Source organism: Sorex fumeus, unplaced genomic scaffold (assembly GCF_029834395.1).
Source record: "Sorex fumeus unplaced genomic scaffold, SorFum_2.1 ptg000122l, whole genome shotgun sequence".
NCBI classification, from domain to species: Eukaryota; Metazoa; Chordata; class Mammalia; order Eulipotyphla; family Soricidae; genus Sorex; species Sorex fumeus.
Window position 1 is genome coordinate 27,048,297 of NW_026606179.1, and position 16,302 is coordinate 27,064,598.

General features: G+C 41.7%; 1 pseudogene; it reads right to left on the minus strand.

Moving 5' to 3' along the window:
* Positions 1-9,933: 9,933 nt before the first annotated feature.
* LOC130043672 (tetratricopeptide repeat protein 33-like) lies at positions 9,934-10,605 on the minus strand (annotated as a pseudogene).
* Between the last annotated feature and the right edge of the window lie 5,697 nt (positions 10,606-16,302).

The window sequence follows — 16,302 nt, forward strand, 5'->3', positions numbered from 1 at the left end:
AAGGGACAGTATTCTAGGTTAGGCTTCTCATGCAGCTGTGGTTGTGTCTGAGGCCAGATCAGACCCCAGATACATTTCAAGAGCAGGGAAAAGGTCATGATATTAGATGTCCAATCCAATGACTCTCTGACAACTTTTAGGGAACCTTGCCAGAGCATGCGGTGGTATCACCTTCTGCAAAGTTTAAAGGATTAAAGGCTCCACACTACGGAAGTTACAGCAGATACTGAAAAATTATACTGGAGAAGTTAGTCAGAAAGGGATAAAATCCCCTCTGGGGAAATTAAAGAAGCATAAAAAAGAAACACTTAAAAATAGTAATACCCCCAAAAAATAAAAAAAAACAAACACTGAAAAACAGAAAGAAAAACAGAGCTTTTCCTTTCCATAAGTTGTTGCCAGTCTGAAGTATAGAAATTTAGGCCTTAATTCCTAAAAAATCCCATTTCAAGATGTCTGGGGAGGACACTAGTAGTGTCAGAGACTAAATATACCTAAGAACTGCACTAAAAAGTACATTTCTTACATCTTTCCTTCTAGGAATTCTTTAACTAGGGAACTTATTGTATGCTTGTTAATAGGAAAGCTACAAAAAACAGATTGAGGGGATAAAATGAACCATTTTAAAATTCAGCTGCTGCTTTAAGAGCTGCTTTAACTTTAGTGGTTTATAGGAATGGGCAATTGGGTAAAAAATTGCAGGAACTAACTGTAATCAACTTTTTCAGACTATGTTGTTAATTAGTTTGCACAATAGTTTGAAAATGCATTTTATTATTAAGGTAACTTTGTTCCATATCACCTTTGTCACCAGGTATCAAAATGAGTCTTAACCTTAAGAAAGCTTTATCCAACAAGTGTAAAGTTCTTGCTTTTTTCTGGTAATTTATGTGTTTCAACTCTGTAATATGTTTTTTTCCTAGAAACCGATGTTCTAAAGATAAAACTCTCAAAGACATGTATGTTCTGGTTTATTCATTACTTGGTCACTTGATATCCGTTACTCATCAATTTGCTCGAGCTGGCACCAATAATGTCTCCACTCGTCCCTGTCACGTGCTAGTGTAGCCCAATGAATCTGCTCGTTCTAGGAACACAAGCAGTCTCAAACGATAGTTCAAGGTCTTCACGAAGAAGTCTGACCATCTCATAGGTGGGTGGCCACGCGATCTTTTGATGTCCTGTGGAATCCAGTCGGTAATGACTCTAGTCCAGCGGTCATCTCCAAATCTCATTACGTGTCCAGCCCATCTGATTTTTGATGGCTTGGCAAATGAGACAGCGTCCCTGATTCTTGACCGTCGACAAGACCATCGACAGAACTCTGGATTGTTTCTCTCACTTGAGTGAAGCGTGATACTCCAAGCATAGCTCTTTTGATTCCTCTTTGGGAGACCCGAATAGCGTTCTCATCCTGTTTGCGTAGGGCCCAGATCTCTGAGGCATATGTTAATGCAGGAAGAACAGAGGAATTGAAGAGATGTGCCCAGAGCCGGAGGTTCTGTGTCCTCTTAGCTTTTTCTTCAATGTTCTTGAAGGTGTTCCAAGTCTCTCTCTTCCTCTGTGCAACTCAGGTGCCAGGTCATTTGTCATGTTGACTTCTCGACCTAGGTACACATAACTGTTACATTCGGAGGTGTTTGTCTCATTGAGAGTGAATGGAAATTCAGGAATGAGACTGTTTCTCATAAACATTGTCTTTGTGAGATTCAACTGTAGTTTGACCTTTCCACACTTACGGTCGAGGTTGGCCAGCATTTGTGCCTCTTGGCTGATGTTTGGTGCTATTAGAATGATGTTATCAGCAAAGTGGAGGTGGTATAGTTGCCGACTGTCTATCTTCACTCTTATCCCTTCCCAATCCAGTCGTCGCATGATGTTCTCCAGGGTGGCACTGAAGAGTTTTGGTGAAATGGTATCACCCTGCCGAACCTCTCTCTTGACATCGATGATCACCTCCCTGTTCAATGGCGAGATACTGGTAGTGAACCCGCAATACAGCTCACGGAAGATCCTGATGCATTGAGTTTGAACACTCTGTTTGGCTAGGGCTACGATGACTGCTTCCGTCTCAACAGAATCAAAGGCCTTCTTTAAATCAATGAACGTTAGAGCAGCATCTTGAACTCCCAAGAAACCTCAATGACCTTGGTTATCGTGCTGAATCCTTTTCGGAACTGGCTTGCTTGCATGGTTGTCCTTCATCTAGTGTTCTGCCAATCCTATTCAGGATGACTCGAGTGAACAGCTTGTAGATGACAGACAACAGGCAGATTGGGCGATAGTTGCCAATATCGTAGATGTCTCCCTTCTTGTACAATAGTACAGTTGTGCTGGTTTTCCATAGGGATGGAACCTGCATTCAGACAGGTAGCGTGTGAAGAGCGGAGTCAGTGTATTGATGAGTACTGATGGCAGGTTCTTCAGGTGTTCGGGTCTGACCTTGTCTGGGCCGGATGCTGTTGGTTTCTTTACAGACAAAAGGGCCTGTCAGATTTCAGAAGGGAGAACATTGTGAACGATATATCCATCCTGCGGAATTTGGTATGTGGGCAGGTGGACTTGGCTATCGAAGAGATCTGAGTAGAAGTCATGGATAATCTTCTCCATTGCCCTTCTGGAAGATGTGATAAATCCATCAGGACATCAGAGGGCAGTCATCTTGGTCTTGTAGTTGGCAAAGGACAGGCGGGCATTGCGAATGCTTTTCCCAGTTTCTGCCACATCTGCCAGCACTGTTGCTCTTCTCTCTTTGAGGTCTTCCTTTATCGCTTCTCTGTACTGCTTTGCAAGCTTGATCATTCGCTTGTGGTTGCCTGAGGCTTGCGCCAAGCCACGTTGGTGAATGAGCTCGAGAGTTCTCGAAGACAGTCGTCTTTTGGTGGCTATCTCTCTCTAGGCATTCTCTGCACAATCATGGAGGTGCTGAACCAGTCGATTGTATTCCTCATCAATGTTGTCAATGACGGCATCTTCCCATGTTGCCACCATAGTGGCAAAGAGCTCCCATTTGGTGGTTGTTCTGGGAGTTCTCTTCTTAAACTTTGCATTCTTTTCTCCCCGTTCTGTGAGGTAGAATTTTGCATGAAGGAGACAGTGGTCCTATCCTGTTTGGAATTTTGGGACATCAGCAACATCGGTTAGGCAAAACCGCCAATTGAATCTGATGTGGTCTATTTCATTGTGGAACTGTCCACTGGGAGACTCCCATGTCCAACGTTTAGATTCAGCCTTTTGGAACTGTGAGTTACCATGGACGGTCTTGGTCGACATGAAGAACTCAGACAATCTGTCACCCTGTTCGTTCCATTCTAGGCCATGGGTCCCGATGTCAAGTTCATTGGCTGATCTTCTTGGTCCTATCTTGGCATTAAAATCACCAACAGTGATCTTGTAGAAGGTGTGGTCTTCTTTATAGAACTTCTCCAGCTCCATGTAGAACTTCTCAATTTCTCCTTCATCATAATTGGAGTTGATGCAGAGACAATGAAGATAGAAACTGCCAGCAGTGAGCCACATCTATTCAAGTGTAATTGTCCGATTTGGGTTGTTAGGCATTTGAATGAATCAATGTTTATGGCCAAGTTCGTGTTGACAAGGACATCGACACCACCGATTCCTCTCTTGTCCCATTTTCCAAGGTACAGTTCTTCCCCAGTGTCGAAAATGGCGTGATGTGATTAATCCCTTCTTGTCTCAGTCAGACCAACGATGTCGTACTTGATCTTTCGCACTTGCACCATCAGGTCCTCGATGGATGCATCTGATGCCAGCATACGTGCATTGAAAGTACAGACAGTCATTTTTGTCCTTCTTCGTTTTGGCAGCTTAGGTCGGTCCTGAGATTTTATCAACCTCTCCTTTCTCATCCTTCCTAATGCTGCCATATTGGTGGCTCTTTTAGGGTCAGGGGGATAAGACCCATTGTATTTACTGGTTTTGGCATATTGAATGGGTATCAGCTGGGTAGTGAGGTATTGGAGGTAATGGAGGTCTGCTGGTCTGCTGGGAGCAGGGCGGTTAATTCATAACATTGGGCAAACTTTCTTGCCAAGTGTAGTATATGCTATATAATCTTTAATTAAGAACATCACTTTGGACATCTATTGAACTAATTTACTGCTTTTATTCAGAGATGTCTGCAACAGAACTACAAAGAGTACTGCAGAATACAATTTTGTCATGTTGAATGAGAGGATGATTTGTAACTTGTCCCCAAATTTCTTGGGACATCAAATTGTACTATATTCAGTAAGATAAGGAAGTTAAATCTGTAAGATGTGACTATAAGATTACATATATATTTATATACATATATACTTATACATACACTTTATGTAGCACTTTAGCACTGTAGCACTGTCTTCCCACTGTCTTCCCACCTGCTCATGTGGGCACCAGTAATGTCTCCATTGTGAGACTTGTTGTTACTGTTTTTGGCATGTCTAATATGCCATGGGGAGCTTGCCAGGCTCTGTCATGTGGGCGGGATACTCTCGGTAGCTTGTTGGGCTCTCTGAGAGGGATGGAGGAATCGAACCCAGGTCAGCCACACGCAAGGCAAATGCCCTACCTGCTGTGCTATTGCTCTAGTCCTTTATGTGAGAAAGATAATCGATGGTGATGTCATTATTGGGGTAAAGAAGGAAATCCTGTTAAGGTGAAGTTAGTTTTGAAATGAAGAAAAGTTACAGGACAGAATTAATGTAAAGGACTCTGTAGAAGGTTTGAGGTTAGCTGTTAAGGAAAAAAACTGAATTATCTAACTGTATTTCTTTTTTTGCATTTTTTGGGTCACACCCGGCAATGCTCAGGGGTTCCTCTTGGCTCTGCACTCAGGAATTACCCCTGGCGGTGCTCAGGGGACCATATGGAATGCTGGGAATCGAACCCAGGTTGGACACGTGCAAGGCAAATGCCCTACCTGCTGTGCTATTGCTCCAGCCCCTATCTAACTGTATTTTTGTAAGAAGCTCTTTAAATTACATCTGCAGAATTGTTCTAATACTTTTTTGAGAGGTTCTATAGGTAAAGATATTAGAAAGATGGTTCAGACTCGTGTTACTAATGTTATGGTGCTCTTATATAAATTAGACACTTGAAAAGTTACAGGAAATCAAGGTTTTCTACATGGGACTGAAATTGGTGGGCCCCCATGAGTTACACATGAAGTGGAAAGGAGACAGCTACTTTCTTTTTTTTTTTTGAACTTTTTAAAAATTTATTTAAAAATTTTTTTAATTTTAGTATTCTCTTTTATTTTTTTAAATTTTTTATTATCATTTTTTTTATTAGTGAAACACCATGAGGTACAGTTATAGACTTATAAATTTTTGTGCTTGGGTTTCAGTTATACAATGATCAAGTACCCATCCCTCCACCAGTGCCCATCCTTCCCCACCACGGGTCCCAGCATCCCTCCCACCCCCCATCCCCCCCATCCCACCCTGCCTCTGTGGCAGGGCATTCCCCCTTGTTCTCTCTCTCTTCTTTTGGGTACTGTGTTTTGCAAGAGAGGCATTGAGTGGTAATCATGTTTGGTCTATAGTCTACTTTTAGCATGTCTCTCCCACCCTGGGAGGGTCCTCACAACACCCGTTATTTAGTGCTCTCTTCTCTATCTGAGCTTCCTTTTCACCTAGCACATGTGGCTGGCCTTCAAGTCATTGAGCAAAATTCCTGGTACTAATCTCAGCCATTCCTGGGTGTTAGTCTCCCGTTTTGTTGCTTTATGTTCCCCAGATGAATGCAATCTTTCTGTGTCTATCCCGCTCTTTCTGACTCATTTCGCTTAATATGATACTTTCCATGTAGTACCACTTGTATGTAAATTTCATAACTTCATCTTTTCTAACAGCTACATAGTACTCCATTGTGTAAATGTACCAAAGTTTCTTTAACCAGTCATCTGTTCTCGGGCACTCAGGTTTTTTTCCAGATTCTGGCTATTGTAAAGAGTGACAGCTACTTTCTTATGATTCACCTCTGCCATCCAGGACCAGCTGGGAAGACTAAGACTGATAAAATCATACTTATAGGAATAGCTATAGCACTATGTTATTTTGATTTTTGTTGTTTTAGCTTCTATCTTAGCATCCCAGAGAGTGTTTTCTAAAACAGCAAACCACTCTGCCCTCCCAAGGACAGAGAAAGGGCTTTTTACTTCTCCAGTTCTCATGTTTTTCTCTCTTTTCACACTTTCAGACTGACAACTCTGAAACTCAATTAATCATTGCCTGGACCCCATTGAAAGGTAGCAGGAGTTTTCACTTTTTATGCAGGCAGGGTCTTCAGTTCTTTTATCAGAGTGAAGAAATTCCACATGAACCTTTACCCATTTTCCCCTTAAAGACTTAAGGTGGTGAAATCTCTAGGGGAGAATATGAATCAGGTAAGCTGGCAGATAAGGAAGTCCCTTTCCATGTCAATGAGTTTTTGAAAGTAATAAAACCAAGTAGCCCAGGCTGCAAAAATTCACTTTGTGAGCACAGGAATCAAAGTCTGATGAGACTTTTACCTGGCACCAACATAGACCCAGAGAAAGTTGGACCCACTCTTAGAGAAGCTTGGAATGTATACTGCAGTTCTCTGCTGTCTCTTCACTCTGGAGAAGCTGTTGGTTTATATTGAGTATGTTTCTCTCTCTCTTTCTCTGTCTCTCCATCTCTCTCCCTCCCTTCCTCTCTCTATCCTCCTTAGAACTTCCAAATAAAACCTGTTTTCACTTCAAAAAAAAAAAATGACGGGCTGGAGAGATAGCACAGCGGGTAGGACAATTTGCCTTGCACGTGGCCAACCAGGGTTTGATTCCCAGCATCCCATATGGTCCCCTGAGCACTGCCATGAGTAACTCCTGATTGCAGAGCTAAGAGTAACACTGTGCATTGCCAGGTGTGACCCAAAAAGCAAAAAAAAAAAAAATGACATCACATGGGGAACCAGGACCTAGTCTTTATAGGTTCATGGTCCTAAGAACAGTAAGGAGGATCTTCCACATTATGGAAGCTCTCACTACACTGGATCCCACTATGAGCCACCCAACTCCCTAGCACCTACACATGTACTATTTTACCATCTTATCTAAATATAGCTCTTATTTAATTATAAGAGAGAGTGCATAAGTGGTAAGAGTACTTACTGCTAATCCTGTCACCTCCAGTTTGAATTTCCAACCACATATATAGTCACCTGTGCACCACTAAGGGTGTCTCCTGAACAGAGCCAGGATTAGGCCATTAGACCTTGAGTATTTCTCTGTGTGACCCACAATCCCCTACCCTCCCCACCCCCTCAAATTCTACTCACCTAAAACAAAAAAAAATTAAGAAAAAGAAATAAAAAGAAAAACCAAACCAACTGGGGTGGACTCAGTCTATCCTTGCCTTGTCATTTTTGAGCAGCTTTGATTGAACAATCTAGGAAGTCATCCTATGGCCCTAGCCATTCTTGAGGTTCCTGGTTACATTGTCTGGCGAAAAAGGAGATTCCGTCATCAGGAGACATGTAAAGAATTGCCTTCACAACACTCTTCTCTTAGGGCTTACCTTATCTATCTATAAATGGAGATGCTGTACACAAACATCACATGGGTCATGACTCCCACATCCCAACAACACCTGATGTTACATTAAATAGTTCGTGCCATAGACCTCAAACTGAAATTCTTCTAAGTGATATTTGTAGGCTATAGAACTGACATTTTCATTCCTCAGTGGGTATGAAACTCTTCACTTATTTACAAATGCTTCTCAGGAGTGAGCAGCTCAGGACTATCCTGCTGCAGAAAATTTTAGCGCAAAGCATGTGGCCCATCTCTGCCCCAGCCCAAAGAGATTATCCCATAACCATGTGCCAGCATAGCCATCTGTGTCAGGTATAGGTCTAGGTGTAGGGGTTCGAAGAGATAGGACAGCAGGTAGGGTGCTTGTCTTGCATGGGACTGATCCAGTTTCAATCCATGGCAACCCATGTTTCCCCATACACCACCAGGAGTAATTTCTGAGTGCAGAGCCAGGAGTAATGAGTAACCCCTGAGCATTTCCAGGTGTGATTAAAAAACAATAACAAGGATTAGGAGTTTTCTTTCTTATGCCCTTGAAAGAATCTCACCCACTCCTGGAGACAGTCTGAGGACCATCCTGTAGCCCTGCTCCTCATAAAAGTTAGTCACTTAATTTAGAGGGAACCTGAGTATCCTCTCCAACCTGGAAAGAGGGCCAGTATGGATGAGTTCCTGGGTTGGCAGACAGGCAATTAAATTTAAAAAATGTTGCTTGTTAGTGGTGTGGATTGCATTATTCTTTTCCTCTTAGAAGAGCCGATATTTCCTAGAGATGGGTTCAGAGAGAGGCACAGTAGGCAGTAGGTCTGTTTTCCAGAACTCTCTGAAGTGAAGGCACTGAGCAAGGAAAGGCCAGCCCCATAGAATTAATAATGGATACTGTGCTGCCCAGAGGCCTGCTGCTTTCTTGCATATGTTTTGCAGAAAACCAATTAGGACTGAATTTTAATAATCAATAGAGCAGCGAGACTTAGGTCCAAACAATGAAAACACAGTCCTTTTCCACTAAGGGGAATTTAGAAGAGTGACATGCTATTGTAATCGGTGGATAAAGCTTGCAGGTCACAGGCTATCTTGGGCCTAGGATGTATTTGAGAGAAAATCCCACTGACCACATATAGATGAGGGAGACAGGGCCTTACCCCATGGAGGCTGGAAGAAGACATCCAATGAAAGAGGTGGTGTAGGGAGAATAAGGACCCTGGCACTGGTTGCTCAGAGCTCAAGAATCTGGCTAGAGGCCCTCCAACAACAAAGGTTTAACTCAGGTGGCTTCCCTCTAAATAGATCCTCATATGTGAAAGCCTTTAGTTCATGATGATAAATTGTATATTGGAAGATTTCTGTGCAGTATGAAATATTCTCCAGACACATATTAAAAGGTATAAACTAGGTAAGGTGATGGATACGTTGATTAGCTTGAAGGTGCAATTGTACACTGTATAAATATAAACAACTTTTTTGTTCCTTTTTTTTGGCTTTTGGGCCATAGTTAGCTTTGCTCAGAGCTTACTCCCAGCTCTGTTTTCAGGGATGACTCCTGGTGGGGATCTGGGGACCATAGGCAGTGCCAAAGAACAAATCACAGGCAGTTGTGTGCAAGGCAGGCATTCTATCTTGCTGTATTATCTCTCTCTAGTCCTATATACCACTTTCCCCTTTTACTTATTTATTAATAAAACTGAAAAATAAAGGCCTGTTTCACAGAACCACTGTGAAATCTATTACTCTGACCCCTGGGATGTCCTTTACTTTCTGCTTCTCCTCTCCCCACAATAATGCCTCGTAGAGACCTCTCCATGCCCTAGGTCTTGCTGTCCTCCTATTCTGAGTGTCCTTTACCCTCCTGCTCCTATGATAATTTTCTGGATTATCCCATTCAATACTCAGTAGATGCCTTCATGGACAACTTTGAAAAGTTCTATTTTTTTGACTCCTTGACATATTTTAATGAAACAAAAAAAATAGAAAACTGAATAGCTTGACAGTGTCTGTTTCTAATTGGGAAGGAAATCACCTGCTTGCTTTAGTCATAAAGTCAAAGAGGCAACATTTTAATAACACTGGCTACCAAATTATTCACAATTTGAGAATTTATATTTTGAATTGTGTCTTTAACATGTATTCACTTATATATATGAATTAAATAAACTATTAATCTGAAGCATTACACTCTGATTTTTAATCGTAAGTTTAAACCATAGTCTATCAAAGCATAGTACAAACACTATACAGTAATTCTATTGTTTAATTTTTATATGCCTCATCATAAAAAACATATTTTACAAACAGGAGTTTTGTCCTTTTTCTCCAGAGAAAGTGTCCCTATGGCTAATTCTTTAAGAGGCAGTCAAAAGACAGATTCAAATAATTTATGTTATGCTTCGTTGGGCTTTGATAAAAACAGACCCATCTGGTGGGACTGCCCCATCTTTCTTTTTAGTTACAGTTTCCACAGTCACAGAAGCTGATATAATAACTACTGTTTACTTTACTGAAGCTGTCTTCTGTTTTTCTACAATAGTGGCACATACAGCAACAATCTCATCACTTTCAAAGTCATAGTCAGGAATTGACTTTGGTGATAAATGTGTTGCTTCCATTGATGCTTCACTTTTCTTAATCCCTTATGTTACTTTATGCTTCTCCTGGAGGTTTTTGCTCAAGAAAGGTCTTCTTTCCATATTTCAGGGTTCACTGATAGCAATGAAGGGCAACTTGAAAATTTCCAAATGTCAGAATGATCTCTCCCAATCCAAGTTGAGCACATCCCCAATTTTGCCAAGACTCCCAATAATGTGGATTTTTCTTATCAGCCATTTCCACAGCATGAAATCCTGGGAACATTTTCTGAAGAGACAATGAAAACCTGTGACTTCATTTCATACAGGGTGACATCATTTTGAATTAACTGTAATGCTTCATTTCACTCTTAATTGCTTCTTGATATCTGCATCCTGCTCATCAGAAGCTTTAGTTTCAAACTACCGGGAAGTTTTTGAGGCCTTCTCACCAATTCTCTTCTTTCATCCAAAGTAAGCCATTCTTAGTCTCCTGGCTCTGCCTCAACTCTCAGACTTCATAAGTCCCTTTCTCCCATAACTTGAGACCCACTCACCTTGTCTCCTCTTCCTCCAGCTCCAACCGCAGATTGGATATTCCTGGCAAACCTAATACCTGGTTTTTGAAATATTGTTATTTCTTGTGCTTGAACCTGTTCTGTTCTAATAGACCATGGTGACCAGCAAGATGGAGAAAGCCCCCTGAAGCCTTAGTTTAGGCTCAGGATGAGAGTAAATCACAAATCATCCTGTTATTTGTCAATTGCCTCGAGCAGGCCCCAGTAACGTCTCTTTCATCCTAGCCCTGAGATTATATTCAAGGCTCTTTAGGAGAATGAGACCCATCATTGTTACTGGTATTTGGCATATTGGGTACGCCACGGGGAGTTTGCCAGACTCAGCTGTGTGGGCAGGCTACATTCGGTAGCCTGCCAGTTTGTCCAAAGTAGGAATGAGATGATAAGATGTCATAATAAGATGTTCCAGGAGCTGGTTTTTATAGTCTCTGAGTCTTGGCCGTTGATGGGATTACACAGCGCCAGGGGGCCAGTTGGTGGGTGTGACCCCCGCCTACTGGAATTTGGAGGATCTGGGTGGAGGATGCTCAGCCCCAATCAGAGTAGGCTTGGATATCTCAGTCCCGGAACCCACGTGGCTTTGTCCCTCTGCCAGTACCTTCATGTGTGCGGAGAGTGGTCTCAGCATGGTGGTGGCTGGTCCTGGAGGTCTTCGGCTGCCGGAGCCCTGGTCGGGGCGGGGAGGAAAGCTCAACCCGCTCCCCTCCAAGGGGCCCCGGCGAGGACAGCCAGGCACGGGGGCAGGAGAATAAAGCTATATTTAATACTAATTCTAGCCCAGGTCTTGAGCTATTAGGATGCCATATCCACCTCACAGCTACAAATGCTTATGCCTACTGACTAACCTGGGAAATAGGAGGTAGGCATGGTCAGTGATTACATGTCTCAGGGGAGTAAACACCCATGTTACATCTCACCTTTACCAGGGGCTGGATGAGTCAGCTCTGAGGAGTGCTGCTCATGATAATTTCAAAATATTAGGAAAGATAAAACAATAAAACATGAAATTGGGGGAAAGAGGTCAGAATAGGAGGTTATTGTGGAATGTTCAAAAGGTTAGAGAAGCAGATGTCCCAGGAAGAGAACATGTTTGAGTAGTTGTCTTAGTTCAGGTAGGAACTGACACTGCTGGTATGAAATCTGAAATTTTATTTCCCTCCGGGGAATGAAGTGGGCCCGCTGGTGAAGATATGCTCAAATACACTTGGCTCAATCCTTGAGAGTGAAAGCAGGGCATCAGTCAGAATTTCCAGAACTCCATAGGAGCAGAGTCAGGTCTAGCATGCTTACAAGGCACAGGCAGTTTCCTTAACAACTCACTTGTCATAGCAGCCCCACAGAAGTGCACTTACTGTCCCACCTAATTCACTAGAAGTGCAGGTCTTAGTCCCACAGTGACCCTCATTGTCCCTTTTACTATAACCTCTTGGAAATAGCTATAACTAGGTTGTGGGTCTTGGAGAACAATGGTGTTGAGGTCCCTGCTCATGATTTCAACTTCTTTTACTTTGCATTGAAGCCTGCTGTCATTTAAACATCACTGAAGGGTTAAATCACAGAGTGTTTCTTCAACTCTACTCAGAAAGTATTGAGCACCAAAAGCATATCTTGACGTTATTTAGACTCTTATCAGTGACTATCTCAGGTCTATCAGGTTTCCTAAACTCTTGGGAGCTTGCATTCCCCTCCAAACTTACGTTTCCACAGTCACACACACACACACACACACACACACACACACACACACACACACACACATTCCTTTGCCTACTGCTTTTCTAAGAATAAGCATAGAAACATCTGTTTGTTTATCTAAAAAGTAGAATGTCAAGTGACTCCTGTCTTTGATCACAGAGCTGGTGTCCTTCACTGAAAAAGCCTATTTCTCCTTTAGTGTAATCACTCCAGAAGTGCAGGGTGTTATCCTGGAAAGCATGAACAACTGATTATAGACTCTAAAAAATAACCAACATCTCTTACCTGAAGCAGAGACAACCTAAAAGTTTCACAGAACAAACTCAGGTTGGGCCTGGGTAAATAGAAAATGGCTAAAAGCCTGAAAGAGACTTAGTTTTTCGTAATGCTGCCCCATCCCAATCACTTTCCCCTGAAAGCCAGAGAAACACTAAGGCACTCCATCCTTATCTCACTCCTACTGAAACCCTAAGTATATATTTTATCTTAGCCCTTTACTGAGTCTAACCATCTCTCCAATTCTATCCTCATTACAATGTTCTCACTAGCAGAATGCTTTCACTAACTTACTGAGGCCATAAAATTTGATAAGTGTGTGGATGGATGAATGGATGGATGGATGGATGGATGGATGGATGGATGAGATATAGGCTAACAGAGCTTTTTGCAACTTTGATTCTTTGATATGTAATCTTTATACAAACACACAGTCTGGATCAAACAACTACCACTAGTAATGTTTCAAATGCACTTCATTAAAAAATAAAAGGAATTTTAATTCATATCACACACATACATACACACGCATATACACCTATATATCTATATACCTCAAGAACAATAAACTCTTTTATATTTCTCAAAAACTAAATAATTAAAGAAAACTTGTCTCCTGCACCAATCATTTCCCTCAGGGCTTGGTATATACCCAAAGTCCACTTCACTCTGCTTTCCCAGCAAGACCAAGGTCCCAGAGATTGAGGACAAGGGATAGTCAGAGAAGCTGAGGGGCTCAGGCAGTTAGACCTCTATGCGCTTCTGAAATAAACACAATTTTCTTTTTTTAATTTATTTTTTTATTTTAGTGAATTATCATGAGATACATTTATAGACTTACAGACTTTCATGATTTCGTTTACAGACTTTCAGACTTTAATGAGTGTGTTTTGGTCAAACAATATTCAAGTACTCATCCCTCCATCAGTGCCCATTCTCCACCCTCAAAGTTCTCTGTATTCCTTCCCCCACCCCCACCCCTTCCCACCTCCTGCCTCTGTGGCAGGCACAATCCCTCTTACTCTCTCTGTCCTTTTGGGTGTTATGGTTTGCAATACAGATAAAAAGCAGCCATCATATTTGGTCCATAGGCTACTTTCAACATGCATCTAACTATCCCGAGCAATCCCTCCAACCATCATTTATTTAGTGCTCCTCTCTCCACCCCAGCTACCTTTTCCTCCAGTGCCTGAGATCAGCTATCAAGCTGTGGGGCAGTCCTCCTGACCCTTATTTTAATTGTCCTTAGGTGTTAGTCTCCTGTTGCTCGATTTGCTCGAGCAGGCCCAGTAACGTCTCCATTGGAGACTTTGTTGTTACTGTGTTTCGGATATCCAATACCTCACAGGGAGCTTGCCAGGCTCTGCCGTGTGGGCGAGATACTCTCGGTAGCTTCCCTACCGTAGGGTGTTTGCCTTGCATGCAGCCAACATGGCCAACCCAAGTTCGATTCCTCCGCCCCTCTCAGAGAGCCCGGCAAGCTACTGAGAGTATCTCGCCCGCACAGCAGAGCCTGGCAAGCTCCCTGTGAGGTATTGGATATCCGAAACACAGTAACAACAAAGTCTCCAATGGAGACGTTACTGGACCCGCTGGAGCAGTCTCCTGTTATATTATATTCCACAAATGAGTGCAGTCCTTTTATGTCTGTCCCTCCCTTTCTGACTCATTTCACTTAGCATGATACTTTCCATGTTGATCCACTTATATGCAAATCTCATGACTTCATTTTTTCTAACAGCTGCATAGTATTCCATTGTGTAGATATACCAAAGTTTCTTTAGCCAGTCATCTGTTTTCAGGCACTTGTTTTTTTTCCAGATTATAGCTATTGTAAATAGTGCTCCAATAAACATATAAGTGCATGTATCATTTCTACTGTACTTTTGAAGCACAGTTTTCTTTTCCTGATTTAGTATCTGCAGTGATATTTTTAATGTAGCTGCCAACTATGGCCTTTTGCAGCGTCCCAAGCATGTGTGGCCACAAAGAAGCTTCTGGACTAATCATTTTTCTCTTTTGTCCAGTCTCTTCTGAATATACAAGGATCTTACTATTTGGCTCCCCAGTTGGTGTTTTTCTATAAGTGTCCTTTTGTAATTTTTTCTCACTTTTATGAAGAAGTTGATTTGGGCCGTAATCACAATGTCCCTTTTTTCTTTGTCATAAGACAATTTTGTTTCTAGTAATCTTCCCACACTTTCTTTTTCTTTCTTTCCTACTCTATGGTTCTCAGATAGCTAAATACCTATAAAAACTGGAGTAATGTATCTTCAAGTCAAGGAAAACTAGGGGCTGCAATCAAACAGAAGCTATATGGGGCAAGGAATGATTTTCTTACAGAGCTAGCATCCTAAACTCTTAGTAGTGAAACCCACATGGGGTTGCATAACTATAATGGAGATTGCTATGAAAATGGCCACAAATTTAAGTCTTCTGAATAAGCAATGACTAAATATAATTCAAATGCAAAAACATAATGAACTTACACACTTCTGGTAGCATTGTCTTTCTGCGTTGCATTTCTTTGGTGAGAGGGTCACAGAGAGAACATTTTAAGAAGCTCTGTGCTAGAGCAGAACATACATAGTGACACCTTGATTTCAGACTTCCAGTCTCCAGAATTGTAAGAGAATAAATTTTTGTTCTTTCAAGTTACTGAAGCAGGCAGTCAGGTAAAACCAACTAGCTTTATTGTATAAATTCAATGCAATCCCTATAAGGATACCCATGACATTCTTCAAAGAAATGGAGCAAACACTCTTGAAATTTATATGGAACAATAAGCCCCCACGAATAGCTAAAGCAATTCTTGGGAAAAAGAAAATGGGAGGAATCAACCTCCCGAACTTCAAACTGTACTACAAAGCAGTAATAATTAAAACAGCATGGTACTGGAACAAAGGCAGAACTGCAGACCAATGGAACAGGGTTGAATACACTGACATCTCTCCTCAATCATATGCTCATCTAATCTTTGATAAAGGTGCAAGTAATGTGAAGTGGAGTAAGGAAAGCCTCTTTAATAAATTGTGTTGGCATCACTGGACGGCTACATGCAAAAAAATAGGCTCAGAACTCTGCCTAACACCATGTACAAAAGTAAGATCAAAATGGATTAAAGACCTCAACATCAGACCAGAAACCATAAGGTACATTGAAGATAAAGTTGGCAAAACCCTCCATGACATTGAAGCTAATGGTATCTTCAAAGATGCCACGCCACTGGCCGAGCAAGTGAAAACAGAGATAGATAAATGGGACTATCTTAAACTAAGAAGCTTCTGCACCTCCAAAGAAACAGTGACCAAAATACAAAAACAGTCTACAGAATGGGAAAGGATATTCACCGAATACACATCTGACAAGGGGTTGATATCCAGGATATACAAAATACTGGTTAAACTCCACAAGAAGAAAACATCCAACCCCATCCAAAAATGGGGCAATGAAATGAACAGAAACTTTCTCAAAGAAGAAATCCGAATGGCAAAAAAGCACATGAGAAAATGCTCTACATCATTAATCATCAGGGAGATGCAGATCAAAACCACAATGAGATACCATCTCACACCTCAGAGACTGGCCCACATTCAAAAGAACAAAAGCAACCGATGCTGGCGTGGATGTG